Source organism: Octopus sinensis, linkage group LG7 (genome assembly GCF_006345805.1).
Source record: "Octopus sinensis linkage group LG7, ASM634580v1, whole genome shotgun sequence".
NCBI classification, from domain to species: Eukaryota; Metazoa; Mollusca; class Cephalopoda; order Octopoda; family Octopodidae; genus Octopus; species Octopus sinensis.
In genome coordinates, this window is record NC_043003.1 from 8,210,469 (window position 1) to 8,227,504 (window position 17,036).

Genomic DNA, 17,036 nt, shown 5'->3' on the forward strand with positions numbered 1-17,036 from the left:
ATATATATATATACATATGTGTGTGTGTGTGTGTATAGTTGAAATTTACAAGAAAACAAAAGACGAAGACAGGTATATAAACAAAAGCAGGTGTATTAGTTTAACGCTCAGGAAGTGAGAAAGTCTTTTACATTTCGAGCCTACGCTCTTCATCAGAAAGGAACACGATAAAACAAACAGAGAGAGAATAAAAAAACTTGTAGATTTAGCGGTCAATCGAGAGTGAGAGAGCAAATGCTATTTATTCAGGAGTCTATTATTTAAAGTCTACATTTTTGAAACTATGAAGTACGATATAACAAAGTTTTGGCTGCTATTTTTAGCAGTTAGAATGACCATGTAGAAGTTAACATCACTGACTCGATTTGTTCTATTAACAACATAATTTACAGAAAGAACAACATAATTTACAGAACATAATTTACATTAAATGTATGAAAGATCAAATAACAGAGAGAAGAAAATTACATCCCTAAGGAAACAAAGAGAAATAAAAAGGTTTGGGATGGAGGTGGGAGAAATGAAGCAAATACTAAAGAGACAATCTTTGAATCATCTACGATGTCTGATCAATGAATATTCAGACTGTTGCCTTAGTAACGAAGCTAAAACACGCAAATAAAGCCGCTAGGTACACATTAACCTGGAAGTCTGTTGTGAATGCGCACTAAATTTTGCAGTTCTAACTCACTTCTACTGTTTACAGTAGTGCTTGGAAGGAAGGTGTGTAGCGTGTGAGAAAGTTGCCATGACGACATCTCATCAGAAGGCTACGCAAAGTTGCAGAAAGTGCATGGAGAAGAGTGTTTGAGCCGCACACAAGTGTACGAGCGATTCAGATGTTTTCAAGATGGCCGATATTGACGAACGTTCTGCGAGACCCGCAAACTGCAGAACTATGAAAAACATCGCAGATGTGCGAGCAGCTGTGAGGGGAAATCGTCGAAGCACCATCCGTGAGTTATTAGAGGATGTACAGATTAGTTACGGTTCAGTTCAGTCCATTATCACTGAAGATTTGGGTATGAGACGGGTGTGCCAAAACTGCTTTCAGCCGACCAAATGGACACTCGGGTTTCAGTTGCACGAGATCTCCTTGACTTTCTCTTTTTCTCTCTCTTTTACTTGTTTCAGTCATTTGACTGCGGCCATGCTGGAGCACCGCCTTTAGTCGAGCAAATCGACCCCGGACTTATTCTTTGTAAGCCCAGTCCTTATTCTATCGGTCTCTTTTGCCGAACCGCTAAGTTACGGGTACGTAAACACACCAGCATCGGTTGTCAAGCAATGCTAGGGGGACAAACACAGACACACAAACACGCACACACATATATATATATATATATATATATATACATATACACGACACGCTTCTTTCAGTTTCCGTCTACCAAATCCAATCACAAGGCATTGGTCGGCCCGGGGCTATAGCAGAAGACAGTTGCCCAAGATGCCATGCAGTGGGACTGAACCCGGAACCATGTTGTTGGTTAGCAAGCTACTTACCACACAGCCACTCCTGCGCTGTGTTGATAAAGATGAAAACTTTGTGAAAGCTTTGCATAAGGCTCTGAGCAGGTGTCACCAAGTGTTTGGCAAAATCATACGGTACACACCTTCGTTCATACGCCACAAAAAACATCATGCGCTACAAAAAAGTGATACTCTGCTTGCTTTAGCTTCGTTACTATGGCAACATTCCTGATAATTATTGATTAGACCACGTATAAAAAGATAATTAGCCATCCCTGTGATGATAGTTATATGGAGTGACCTATGCTGTTGTTGAGAGGAAAAAGGAAAAGTAACGTCTTCATTTCAGTTGAAGAATATATCGCAGAGTGAGGACGACGTTGAATTTGAAACGTGCTTTGAGTATCCAGAATGAACCTGGGAGTAAATGCAGGGAGTTGTTTGTTGTGCAAAGTCAGTAAAGAAATATGCAAAAATGCAGGCGTGACTGTGTGGTAAGAAGTTTGTTTCCTAACTACAGAGTTCCCAGTTCAATCTCACTGCATGAAACCTTGGACAAATGTCTTCGACTATAGCTAAGTTCTCTTAGCTACTCCTTCTACAATAGCCACAAGATGAATCCATCCTCTTCACCCTGAAAGGGTGAAAGGCAATGTCGACCTCGGCGGTTTTGAACTCAGAACGTAGCGGCAGACGAAATATCTATTTCTTTACTACCCACAAGGGGCTAAACACAGAGGAGACAAACAAGGACAGACGGATACTTAATGTATCTACCCCCGAAAGGATGAAAGGCAAAGTCAACCTCGGCGGAATTTGAACGATTCTCCTAGTTCGCCATTTTACAGAAGATAATATATTTTTAAAGGAGAGTTAGATAGGAAGGTGTGAAATAATAAAGTTGTCACGGGTATTTAAATATTCGTTGTATTGTTGTATCAAGCAAGCGAGTGTATGGCTAGAAAATGCATTAAATTCACAGTTCTGTATTTAGTGACTAGGTGCCATATAAATTCGTTAATTATTTTTTAAACAGTCTTCTTTTTTGTTAAGCCTTTCCAAAGCTATTTGAATTAACAAGAAAAATATCTTTATAGTTATGTTTTTGGCATTATTATTATTATTATATTATTATTATTATTATTATTATTATTATTATTATTATTATTATTATTATTATCATCATCATCATTGCCTTTGCAGAGTTTCTATCGCTGGAGATGTATTACGGTGTCAGATGTTCACAATCAGTGAACTAAGATAACACCTCTTATTTTTCGAGCACCATCCGGAGTATTTGAGCGGTTCCAAGCAGTGCTGTTTTCTGCAAGTGCTCCACCCTTATTGCAATCCCTATTTTTTCCACGTACTTCTCAAGATTTTTGCTCACTGTTCCCAGGGCTCCGACAATTATTGGTACTACCACTACCTTTTTCATCGATCACAACTGCTTAACTTCCCAAGCTAACCTGTCACATCTCTCGACTTTTCTTTCTTCCTTATCGCACACCTTGTTGTCAGCTGGGCATGATATATCTACGATCCAGCATAGTTTGTTTTCTTTCACAATTAACACTATGTCCGGCTTCCTATTCTCCATGTCATGGGCGCACTAAATCATAAAATCCCATAGGATCTTTGCATTTCCATTTTCCACCATGCCTTCAGGTTTGTGGCCGTACCAATTTTTGCTTTCTCAAGTCCGTACTTGTTGCAAAGTGTCCAATGTACAAGCCTGGCTATATTGTCGTGGAGACATATATCCCTTCTGGGCTAGTGGGGTACATTGGCTTATTATTATTATTATTATTCTATGTTTGACTTTTGCTTTACATTTGTACAAGCTAGCTCCAAGTCTCACCCGGTGACCTCAAGAGACAACAAGTTGGAAGTTCATGTTGGTGTTATGCCTAGGGTGCCATATATTTGGTTTTGTACTTAGTGTTGTACTAGTGAATGCCTAAAAAAACCATTCGAAAACTATGTTTGTTATTATTATTATTATTATTATTATTATTATTATTATTATTATTATTATTATTATTATTATTTTCTGTAATTTAGTTCATTCTGCACAACTTTTGCTTATCGGTTTTGTAATTTTATCTCTTTTCAGGCAGAGAACGGTAGGGTGCAAAGTAGAAAAACAAGAAAGAAAAATAAACGAACGAATTTATCTGACAACGCAATATTTTCTGGCTAAAACTGCAATGCTCACGACCTCATACAAAGTCTTAGCACAATGACTTGTTGAACATTTACCACCTCACAACAACCTGCATTAAGACCTTAAGTGCAAATAATAAATAAGTCATCGATTTTCAATTAAGACGATCCTGTGCACAGGAAATACGGAAGGAAAGTCCCGATCAGAAAAAAGTGGAGGAAAAAAACCAGGTTTCATGAGTCTTGATAACAAAACGTTAAACGCATTAAACATTCATATCGCTGGTTAAGCAAACACTCTGGCCTTGTTCGTCATAACGAGGATGCACTACTTCCGTTTCTCGTCGTTTTTTGTATCAGTTGTACTTTAAATCTAATAATCTCTCTTTTCTATCTCACAGTTCAACGTTCACCGTTGCTCCACCACTTCTTTCTCTTTCAGAATGTCGTTAATTTGTTCGTTTAGTTTGCTTTCATTTTAATTCGCTTCTAGTTTTCAATCATTTTCGACTTATATATTTTATAATTATATTTCACATTCATATTTTATTTTCATTTCCGTTACACTCTCGTCCTCTCTATCTCTCACTTCTCCCTCTCCCATTCTGTATTTCCTTGCTTTTCCCTGTCTTTCTATCCTCATTGTTTTCTCTTGAGCTTCTCTTACCTTCCCATTTCCATTTATTATCCTTTTTACTCCCTCTATTTCCACTACATCATCCAATTTCTCTCTCTTTATCTTAGCTTCTGTCCTTCACTCTTACGTTCACTTCCCTCACTTCTGCTTCATTTTATAAAAAAATATTCATTATCCATTTTACATTATTTTTCTACCATTAGGACGGCGAGCTGGCAGAATCGTTAGCACGCCGGGCGAAATGCCGAGCGGTATTTCGTCTGCCGTTACGTTCTGAGTTCAAATTCCGCCGAGGTCAACTTTGCCTTTCATCCTTTCGGTGTCGATAAATTAAGTACCAGTTACGCACTGGGATCGATATAATCGACTTAATACCTATGTGTCTCCTTGTTTGTGCCCTCTGTGTTTAGCCCCTTGTGGGTAATAAAGAAATAGAAATATGTATTTCGTCTGCCGTTACGTTCAGAGTTCAAATTCCGCCGAGGTCAACTTTGCCTTTCATCCTTTCGGGGTCGATTAGATAAGTTACGCACTGGAGTCGATGTAATCGACTTAATCCCTTTGTCTGTCCTTGCTCGTCCCTTCTGTGTTTAGCCCCTTGTGGGTGGCAAAGAAATACGTATTTCGTCTGGCGTTACGTTCTGAGTTCAAATTCCACCAAGGTCGACTTTACCTTTCATCCTTTCGGGGTCGATAAAATTAAGAACCAGTTACGCACTGGGGTCGATATACCGATATACCGAAATACCTATTTCTTTACTACCCACAAGTGGCTAAACACAGAGAAGACAAACAAAGACAGATAAAGGGATTAAGTCGATTATATCGATCCCAGTGCGTAACTCGTACTTATTTAATCGACCCCGAGAGGACGAAAGGCAAAGTCGACCTCGGCGGAATTTGAACTCAGAACGTAACGGCAGAGGCAAAACCACTAAGTGTTTCGCCAGCGCGTTAACGTCACGATATACAGAGTGGTACAAAAGAAAGTATACAGTTATGAAAAAAGAAAACACGTCCAATACTCATTTATATTAATCAAAAATATTAAAAGCTACGATAAAAGTATTATTAGGATTAATGAAGCTGAAAATTTAATGTTCTAATAATTTTAACGAATTAAGTATTGGGTTGTCCGGAAAGTTCTTGCCGATTTTTAAAGGAAAGAAAAAGGTCAATAAATACTTGTCATTACATTTTTAATCAACCAAATATGAAACATTTTGTTGCACAATGCGTCTCCATCTTTCCTTTAACTTGAAAATACCCTCGTCCCAGAATTGAGATGGTTTCATGGCAAAGAATTCATCAAGGTATCTTTTTACTTCATCCAAGGAATTGAAATTTTTTACCATTAAGACTATTCTGCAGAGACCTGAATAAGTGGAAATCCAAAGGAGCAATATCTGGTGAATATGGAGGGTGGGGTAACACATCCCAGCCGAGCTGCAGCAATTTTTGTCTGGTTCCCAAAGCATCAAGTGTCGAAAATGAACTTTCTTATCTTCCATTTTAAAGGGTTACAGAGTTAACACAGATTATAGGAACATAAACCTTCTTCCACGAAAAGAAAGCTTAAACTATGATGTAAATGGAGGTGTAGTTAAATCATATTCTATGGACTCAACCATGTTCTAAAATAAGTCGAAATGTAAGCTACTATAAATCGGCACGATCTTTCCGGACAACCCAATAACTAAAACATTGATGTGATACTTACTCTACTCTTTACTCTTTTACTCTTTTAGTTGTTTCAGTCATTTGACTGCGGCCCTGCTGGAGCACCGCCTTTAGTCGAGCAAGTCGACCCCAGGACTTATTCTTTGTAAGCCCAGTACTTATTCTATCGGTCTATTTTGCCGAACCGCTAAGTTACGGGGACGTAAACACACCAGCATCGGTTGTCAAGCAATGCTAGGGGGACAAACACAGACACACTAACATACACACACACACACACACACATACATACACACACACACACACACACATACACACACACACACACACACATATATATATATATATATATATATATATATATATATATATATATATACATATACAACAGGCTTCTTTCAGTTTCCGTCTACCAAATCCACTCACAAGGCATTGGTCGGCCCGGGGCTATAGTAGAAAACACTTGCGCAAGATGCCTCGCAGTGGGACTGAACTCGGAACCATGTGGTTGGTTAGCAAGCTACTCACCACACAGCCACTCCTGCGCCTATATACGTACTTACTGTATACGTACTTTTTCACACACCGACATACCTTGTGTATTAATAACTGCTTCTATATAATTTATTTCTACTTCAACCCCGCCTCAGTTTCGTATTCACACATTCTAACCCCTCCTCTTCATGTTCGTATCAGTTTATTTTCCCATTTATCCATTCTTCGCTATTCTCCCCTCATTTGTTAGCCAGATCGTTGTAGTTAAAATTAGCAAACTGTGACTTACTCCAGCAAATGCCTGCATCGAAGATATAATAATTGAACTGGCAAAGTCTTTATAAATCCATTGGATTAGCAACATGAAAATTAACGAACAAAAATGAAGGAAGTAATTCTTGAAAGAGACGCGGATGAGTTTCTTAAAACTTATTGTTGACTTTAAATCATTGGTTTCTTTTAGACTTTAACTCTTTTACTTGCTTCAGTCATTTGACTGCGGCTATGCTGCAGCACCGCCTTTAGTCGAAGAAATCGACTTATTCTTTGTAAGCCTAGTACTCATTCTCTCGGTCCTTTTTGCCGATCTGCTAAGTTACGGGGACGTAAACACACCAGCATCGATTGTCAAGCGATTTTGGGGACAACAAACACAGACACACAAACACACACATACAAACACACACAAACACACACACACACACACACACACACACACAAACACATGCACACAAACACACGGACACAGACACACATATATATATATATACATATACATATATACGACGGGCTTCTTTCAATTTCCGCCTACCGAATCCACTCACAAGAATTTGGTCGGCTCGAGGCTATAGTAAAAGACACTTGCCCAAGGTGCTACGCAGTGGGACTGAACGCGGAACCATGTGGTCGGTAAGCAAGCTACTTACCACACAGCCACTCCTGCGCCTCTGTAAAATGACACAGTAATTTCTCAATAGGATGGAAATATCCACTTCTCGTAATCGACCGGTGTCCAAAAGTTTGGGTAAAGTGCATTACCAAACGTCATCAATAAATGATCCACTAAGTGTAGAAAAATTTTGCTAGCAACTAAGTGACTCTCAATTACAAAGATATCAATATTGGGCAGGTTTCCAGCAGAAATATAATTAAATGGAGGTGATGAACTCATCGCCATGTCTTCAAAACATTGCCGGAATAATTTGAGGTCGATTGCGTCTCTGAGGAGTGTAGTAGCCTTATTTCTATAATGAAATGAATATGTGAAGTTTTGAAGGTGATATTTTTCTGCATTCGATAGATTTTCTCAACAAACTAATTGTCTTCAACTGTTCTCCGTCGGTTTCGACGATGAGCGCTCCAGTTGATCCCATCAACGGAATTGCCTGCTCGTGGAATTAACAGACACTGTGGATCCCAAACCTTTTCCGGATGCCGCCTCCTTGGCACTAAGGCCATAATCATAGGGCCTCCTACTCACCTACACAAACATAGGCCACTTTCTGAAGCAAATTCAACGCAAGTGCATTTCACAAATAAAACCTAACCTAATAAACCCATTGCTTTGTTGTATACACATCCATCACTCCATTTTTGGCCACCTCATTATCGCTTCACTTTTTCTTCAACGCCCCCTCCCATTGGATCTTTCCATCCCTCCTATGGGTCAGTACCGCTCACTTTGGGAACTGAGAGTTTAAAGTTACAGGGAGCATGAAATAAGACTATGAGCTAGGTCAATGGTATTCTCAAGCCGGCTGTAGATCAGAAGGTCCGAGCTCTGGGAAGAGGGGTGCTACCGGGAGTAGTTTGAACTGGACACAAAGTGGGGCTTGATCAACTCTGGTTGTGTTACCTGATGTTGAAAGGCCCCAAACACCTAATAACACCAGGAAACATCACGGATGATGAGTCCAGGTGCGATACCGGATGGTGTATCGAAAATCTCACCTAATATGTGGAAGATGCTTCCGGAAGCATTCTGTAACTCAGGTCAATGCCTGTGTATGTGTGTGTCTGCGTGTACGCGTGTGTGCTCGCGCGCGCGCGTGAATGTATGTGTGTTTGCGTGTACGTGTGTGTGTTTACGTGTGAGTGCATATATGTATGTATATATGTATCTACGGCAGAATCGTTAGCACGCCGGGCAAAGTGGTTTGCGGTATTTCGTCTGCCGTTACGTTGTGAGTTCAAATTCCGCCGAGGCCGACTTTGCCTTTCATCCTCCCGGTGTCGATTAAATAAGTACCAGTTACGCACTGGGGTCGGTGTAATCGACTTAATCCGTTTGTCTGTCCTTGTTTGTCCTCTCTGTGTTTAGCCCCTTGTGGCTAGTAAGGAAATATATATATAAATGAATGTTTGCGTGGATGTATGTATAGAGACGTAATGTTTAAGATGCCACACCTCACGGCTAACGCCAAGAACACATTTGTTGGTGTGAAAAATGTTGCCTTCTCTCTCGTAACGAAGTGGCCACACACACCATAGGGGACATGTATGACAATGCAACAAGAAAATCAAACATCATTTACTACCACAAATGCTACTGCTGCTGCTACTACTACTACTACTACTACTACTACTACTACTATTACTACTACTACAACTAAGTAGTCAGTGTAGCGGAAGTAGGTGACGTTGGTGGTGGTTGATGCTGTAAATTATGTGACGTTGTAGGTACGTGAAAGATTGCTAAACCTACTTTCTCACATATCTCATGCTCTTTAAATATTTGAAGAATATTTCCTGACTAAATGGAAATGAATTGAATTAAAATCAACCGAAGATTGCTTCATCTAATATTTACTTGTAAGGCAGCTTCGTAAACACATCCTCCCTCCTCATTCCTAGCTGTTAGTTTGTATGAATACAATTTGACGAGTATGTATGCTTACTGTTGACCAGTGTGTGTTTTTGTGGTTGTGTGCATGTTTACAAGTAATATGTTTGTGTTAACAAGTGTGTATATATTTGTATTTGTGTGTATCCATAGACGTAAGAGGAAGTCCAAAGGTGTATGTGCAGTTAAATATTTATTTGCATTTGATTATTCGAATGTGTATGTATAAGTGTGCGAGAATGTGTTTATATGTATGTGCGTGTGCGGTTAATTATACGTGTTTATTATGTTGCGACTAAAAGTCTCGGTGAAGTGGCTCTGTCAATCGTATCCACACTCTCGATTCATGGTGGAAATATTTACATCATCCCAACAGATGTCGACAACTTTGTTAGACAAGTCAATAAACACTCCAAATAATTTCCTTTTCTTAATAATCCGCGAGTGCAGATAATTCAGTTGATAAGCTATCGGACGACCGGCCAAACTATTATACATCACCGGTTCGTATACATTCACCGCTGAGGCTCGTTTTCTCTGTCTAGGGTATTTACGATGAGATGCTGAACAGTTCCTGGCTTTGGGTAAAGGGAAATACAGAAGGATCAGTTATTTATGGTTCTATTCAACATATTCTCCCTTCACATTCACATACATATCGTAATCGTCCTTCAGTTTTTTCTAAATCCTGTAAAAGAACTCGGAAGGTTATACCTCCAGTCAGGACTTTCGCGGGACTCTTAACGCCAGGAAATTTTCAGCATCCCCTCGTACTCAACAGTAACACAGACAAATGCTTTGTTGTCTTGTACGGCTGAGTTCGTGTCAGTAACTCATGGGATTTATCAAAAGCAATGGGATACCACACCAATTTATCTTCTTCATAATGAATTGTACTAAAAAGGAAGAGTTCAGGCAGGTAATTAAACACATTTACAGTGCACGAAACCCTCTTCTCCAACATAATGGGGATTTACATTTGCGCATAAAGTGAAGTATATGTACGAGGGAGTGCTGAAAAGTCCCTGGCTTTGGGTAAAAGAAAATACAGGAGGATCAGTTAATTATGAATTTATTCAACGTTCCCCTCTCAGATTCACAAACTTATTGTAACACTCCTTCAGTTTTTCTAAACACTGTAAAACAAGTTGGAAGATTGGACCTCCAGCCTGGCAGTTTTACGACACCCTTAAGGCCAAGACTTTTTGAGGGCCTCCCTCGTATATATTCTTTTCTATTGTAGGCACAAGACCGGAAATTTTGGGGGGAGGCAGGCAGTGAATTAGATCGACCACAGTACGCAATCAGTACTTGATTTATAGACCCTGAAAGGAGGAAAGGCAAAGTCAACCTCGGTAGAATTTGAACACAGAACGTAAAGACAGATGAAATACTGCTAAGCATTTTGCCCGGCGTGCTATTGTTTGTTATTTCTTTATTGCCCACAATGGGCTAAACATAGGGGGACAAACAAGGACAGACAAAGGGATTAAGTCGATTACATGACCCCAGTGCGTAACTGGTACTCAATTTATCAACCTCGAAGGAATGAAAGGCAAAGTCGACCTCGGCAGAATTTGAACACAGACGGTAAAGCCAAACGAAATACCTATTTCTTTACTACCCACAAGGGGCTAAACACATTTATATATATATATGTAAATTAGAAAAAAGCAACTTTTATCAATTCAAAATTAAAAATTAAATTACACCATCTAGAAAATTACATATAATAGAAATATTAAATATAAGATAAAAAATATTCCCTCAAATTATATATATATGTGTGTGTGTGTGAGTGTATGTGTGTGTGTGTATAAATTCTTTTATTCTTTTACTTTTTTACATGTTTCAGTTATTTGACTGCGGCCATCCTGGAACACTACTGTATATATGAAAGGTGAGAGTTATATTTTTATCAAGATATAGGTATCGTTTGGTATCAATTACCGGTATCGTTTGGTTTTAAGACGATTAAGCATACTTTAAGTAAAAGAGAGAATACATCAAATCTCAATAAATTAAATGAAATTAATGTTTAATGATATCAATCTGTAAGTTCACATATTCCTACACACACATATATATATATATATAATATATATATATATATATATATATATAATATATATATATATATATATACACGTGCAACCACATATGTTCGCACGCGCGTGTATCGCGGTTGTGCTGGTTTGGCAAAGTGATCGACGAGAATCGTTCTTGGCAGTGAAATTATAATAAACATATCTTGGGAAATTGATGGTAGTCATTTAAAGCAACACGACAAAAATCTTTTACATTAATCTTTGTTTGATTTTGAAATGAAATGTCACCAGCAAGATGAAGCACTTGAAATGTTACACGGTATGATAATGTTTAGAAATAAATGAAGATGATTAAGAACAGGTTTCATATGTTCTTAAATACTTAACATAATTCTTCAACAATACAGTTTTATATATACACTTGCATATATATATATGTGTCTCCCGATCTATGTATGTATCTGTTTATCTATACACACAACCATTCAAATAGACGCTCATGCTTTATCTCTCTCACACGCAAAATATATACACGTGTATAGAATACACTTTTATATATTTATACCACACATAAACAGCTGTATGTTCATTTATTTCTTGACTTGGTGCAGCTTTTCATTTGGGGACTTTTAAGAGCATCGCCAGTTGTTTCATGTTGTTTAATTTGTCGTCGTTCTGTTTAAGTATAAATCTCTAAGGACAGTGCAATGTGAGGCCATGTACCGAGAGTGATAAAAATCAAACATCCAGTTAACGTCATGGTGTTTGGAGAGATCACTATCGATAGCCGATGTTATGCTTCCATTCAACTTCTCATGCGGTCTCAGACTCAGTACGGAGGCCTACATGAAGTGCCTGGAGGAAGTTATGCTGTCCTTTAAGATTAATTTTGATTATATCAATTCCCGCACTTAACTGACTGACTTACAAAAACACAATTCGGGTTTTGGCAGGGCCCCACATCAACTGTTGTCTTTGAGCATCCAATTGCGCTACGAATAACCACTGTGGAGGATGCAAATAACCACAATGAGAAAATGAACATAGCAAAGAAATGATCTAAATTTATGTCTATCATAACTTCTTCTAAAACTGTTCTCTATATCTTTATATATAAAAGTGAGGTCGTGTGCTGTCTGTCTCCTACGATTTAGATTCCTAACTACTCCCACATTTTGCGGTGCAGTTTAATCAAAACCGGGTATCTTATAGTCGTCATTCATATCGAGCCATTCTGGGTATTAGCGCGCGTCTACGATGAGTCTACGATTTAAAAAAAAATTTACCATCAATGAGTCTACGATTTAAAAAAAAAATTACCATCAATTTTTCCCATTTTTAATGCATTTTTGGCATATAAAAGGGAAGTAACTATCTAAAAATGTATTATTAAATCTCAGAACGTAAAAAGCTACAGTAACACCTCCCCCTTTGTAGTTAGCAATATTGAGATGGCTATTATACTTTACATCTCTAAAAATGCTTATATAGTTATTTCCCTTACAAACCCGAGCAACGCCGGGCGATACTGCTAGTCGTATATATATATTCTTGTAAAATTAAAATTCTATTTAAAACCATTGTAGAACCTTTGCATAGCTATTCTTATAAAAAAAAGAAGCTGATTTCATTAGTGTTGTTCTAGAATATTTAGAACGAATGAACAAAAAGCATCTCTTTCGGAAGTGATATATTATTCTCCAGATCGCATGTGTCATCAAGGAAATAATGAATTTGACTCACTGAGAACAACCATATCATATTCTGACCCTGATCCGAACCTCAAGACCTAAGCAAGCATTTACAATAATGATGTATTAATAATATATATTAACTATTCATGCAACTTGATGTTTGTGTACATAATGTCATCGCATATTATTCTCATAAACAACGATGAAATCCACCGATATTAATATATTATTTTAGGTCACAGATTAACCTTTAGTTTCTTTTATAATAATGACCAAACCCACCTATAAATTCACGTAGTTCAATACTATTGAATATTGCAAGTAGCCCCTTGTGGATTTGTGCCAACCCGTAAACAGCGAAGCAGGATGTCTAACAGATAATAGATAACAAAATACCCGAGATAAAAATGCGTGAACAATAATTGTTGACAAATACCCAGGAGAAATTGCATTAAATGGTTCTCTGAACTTTGTTAGTCTCTAAATATCATTGGTATTTCATTTGTATATTAGTATTTAGAGCTAGTTACGATAATAGTGGAATAACAAATAGCAGAGTTGATAATGTGTTAACCGTCGTCTCCATAGGTCAACGACATTTATTAGCTTCCTTGGAGGGAAGAGTGAAGAAAGATACTCATGGGCACCTGCTGCATGTTGGACAAAGAGTTAAGTGAGGGTTGTGGTATGTAATGGAGTGAACCACGGAATCTTTATTTGTTGTTTAGAATGACACACATCGAGACGAGACTATTATCTTAGTGAATAATTCTGATCAGAGAAGGTAGAAGAGACCAACATAAGGCTTAAAATTAATTAAAATTAATGTAATTGCAGTTAAAGTGATATATTTCAGTATGGCGGAATCTCATCGGAGATGAACATTTTCAACTGGTCCTACCATATTTATATTTATAAAGTTACACAGACACACACATGCATATATGTGTGCGTGTGTGTTTGTTTGTTTGTCCCTAATCGCTTGAAAACCGATGTTCGTTTGTTTACGTCAAAAAACATAGTAGTTCGGCAAAATAGCCGAATATAACGCGTATGAGACTGAGGTTGATTTATTCAATTAACATCACAGCACTTTGCTCTAGCATGGCCGCAGTGTAATGTCTGAAGCAATTAATATAGCATAAATCTTCCATTTTAGATCACTCTGCATACAAAATCTAGTTGTATATTTGAATAGCATCTACCTACTTATTCTCCATAAGGCGTGGGAGTGGGTGTGTGGTAAGTAGCTTGCTTATCAACCACATTGTTCCGGGTTCAGTTACACTGCATGGCATCTTGGGCAAGTGTCTTCTACTATAGCCTTGTGAGTGGATTTGGTAGAGGGAAACTGAAAGAAGCCCGTCATATATATGTGTATATATGTGTTTGTGTGTGTGTTTGTCTCTCCAACATCGCTTGATAACCGATGTTGGTGTGTTTACGTCCCGTAACTTAGCGGTTCGGCAAAAGAGACCGATAGAATAAGTACTAGGCTTACAAGTAATAAGTCCTGGGGGTCGATTTTCTCGACTAAAGGCGGTGCTCCAGCATGGCCGCAGTCAAATGACTGAAACAAGTAAAAGAGTAAAAATGAGTAATAGCAGAGAACAGGCTAAACCATCGAGAGTTTTGTATCTGAACACTTGCACCGTTCCACATTCAGCTTTCAAAAAACTAACGTCTGTTTGTTACTGCAATACTCCAAATAAACAAAGGATCGTTTCGTGCAGTAAGTTCACTCGCAGTTTATGCAGGTATATTAAACATACGAACAAGTACTTTCCGATCTGCACGTAACTGAACTCATGCACTAAGTGCTGGCTTTGAATGTTATCCAAACTTACTCGTATGTAGGTTTGGTTAAGCTATTTTCCATTCACTCTGACACATTCGTTTATAAACAAGAGTTAAACATATAATAATCATATTAAACATTGACTTTTACAAGAGAAACAACAGAGTAATGTAGTTATTGAGCTCGTAAGTGTAACAGCAAAATGGTAAAGCTGGTGAGTTTATTTCATAACACAATTTCACTTAATACCGCACATAAAAATGTTTGGCAGCCATAAATTCTTATTCCTATGTAAGTATTCTCCATTTAAAATTTTCAATGTAGTGTTTGTTATGTTTCAGTGCAAATCACAAAAGCATCTTATCAAAATATTCAGTAAGTTTCCGTTGCATCTTTTTCAATTTATATTGCCATAGAAACAGCTAAGCGAATTCAAATATTCACAAATTCGCAGAAAGCATTTATTTTTATTTTTGAATTCTTAGAACGAAAACAATACTTTTATAGAATTGTAAAATCAAAAATTAATTATCACCTTATCTTTATCATAACGTTAAATCATGTTATACATAATCAAAGCAGTAGCCGCTGGGAAATGCTTTTCTTGTCTGGAAATAGATCAGCAACTCACTAAAAATATCCTGAAAGCCGTCCAAAGCACTGAAGTACTTCAACTCCCCAATGTACTTAGCAAAAGTGGTGGGTGACAAGGACGCGGTAATGAGTCTTGTAACTAAGCTAAATAGATATTAATGCCTTACAAAATCTCTAACAAATTATCTGACAAATAATAGAATATGGTGCCAGCAGAAAATATTACAATCAAGCTATAATTTATCAATTATCATCAAGTTTTCTTGCAATAAGTTAGATTCATTTCCAAATTCGAGTGACTTTCATAGACCATGTAGAATAATAGCTTACGAAAAGTCATTAATGATAGAAACTCTAATGTATATTAATGGTTCTTCTTCACTTTATCAATTATATACAACGAACAAATACTTTAACTCTTTAATTTTGATATAAGGTGGCGCACTGGCAAAACTGTTGACACGTCGAGAAATGTTTAACAGCATTTCGTCCGTCTTCATGTTCTGAGTTCAAATTCCACCGATATCGACTTTGCCTTTCATCCTTTCGGTGTCGATAAAATAAGTACTTACCTGTTTCCTCAAAATTGCTGGCCTTGTGCCAAAATTTAAAATCAATAGTAAGTTTGAGATGAGTACTCAATACGTTGTCAGGTTAATTAGCGCAAATGTGTTTTGTTTAATAACAATCAGTGTCAAGCTTGCTTTCCCTTCTTTTCTTTTAATACCAGTTTATTCCCAATAACAGTTTATTGGCTGGATTCAAATCATCAAAATTTTCTTAAAGACTATTTGAGATATCTGTAGAATTCATCAAGCCAAGCACATAATTACGCTACTTTATAAAATATATCTTATCAAAATTTTTATTTCTAAACGAATATGTTAAGTGTGTACCTCACGCATGGCCTTCCTATAATGACATGCATAAGATCTGGTCATCAAATCTAAGTAGAGACTTCAAACTTGAAATCTTTAAAGCCACAGTCGAACCAATTCTACTATATGGCTCAGAAACCTGGATGTTATCAAAGAAGCTTAAGAGGCAGTTGGATGGAACCTACACTCGCCTCCTTATGAGAGCTCAAAATCTCTCGTGGAAGCGCCATCCAACCAAAATGCAAATATATGGGAAACTATCACCTGTGTCATCTCTTGTGAAAGGTAGGAGAGTCCAGTTTGCTGGACATTGTTGTAGAGCTGAAAAAGAGGTAATTTCTCCTCTTCTCCTCTGGAAGCCATCTACTCGCAATACCAGAGGGCGCACACTCTCCTACCCTGATGTAATCTTCAGGGATACAGGCATCCAGCAACAGGACCTCCGTAATGCCATGATGGACCGTGAAGTCTGGCGTAGCATGGTAAATTCCATTGTCTCGACCACGGTCGAACAATGATGATGATGATGATGGCCTTCCTATAAGCACTTCACATTTTAATAAGATTCATGGTGTATTAATATGTCCATGATATTGATATGGTATTTATATGATATTTATATGGCTGAGTCTCAATGGTCAGTCATTAACAGCCACTACCTTGTTTATTTTCACAAAGGACCTCCACGACGGGAATCCCCATTCCATCCTATAATAACTACAGCGTTGTTT

General features: G+C 37.7%; 1 long non-coding RNA gene across 1 annotated transcript in view; it reads left to right on the plus strand.

Annotated features, from left to right (window-relative positions):
- The window catches only part of LOC118764166, a 30,457-nt gene extending 14,003 nt beyond the window's left edge, over positions 1-16,454 (plus strand). The window contains exons 4-5 of the long non-coding RNA XR_004999952.1: positions 14,540-14,545; positions 16,441-16,454. This is a non-coding gene — a long non-coding RNA (uncharacterized LOC118764166). The remainder of the gene's footprint in view (positions 1-14,539; positions 14,546-16,440) is intronic.
- The last annotated feature ends 582 nt before the right edge of the window (positions 16,455-17,036 follow it).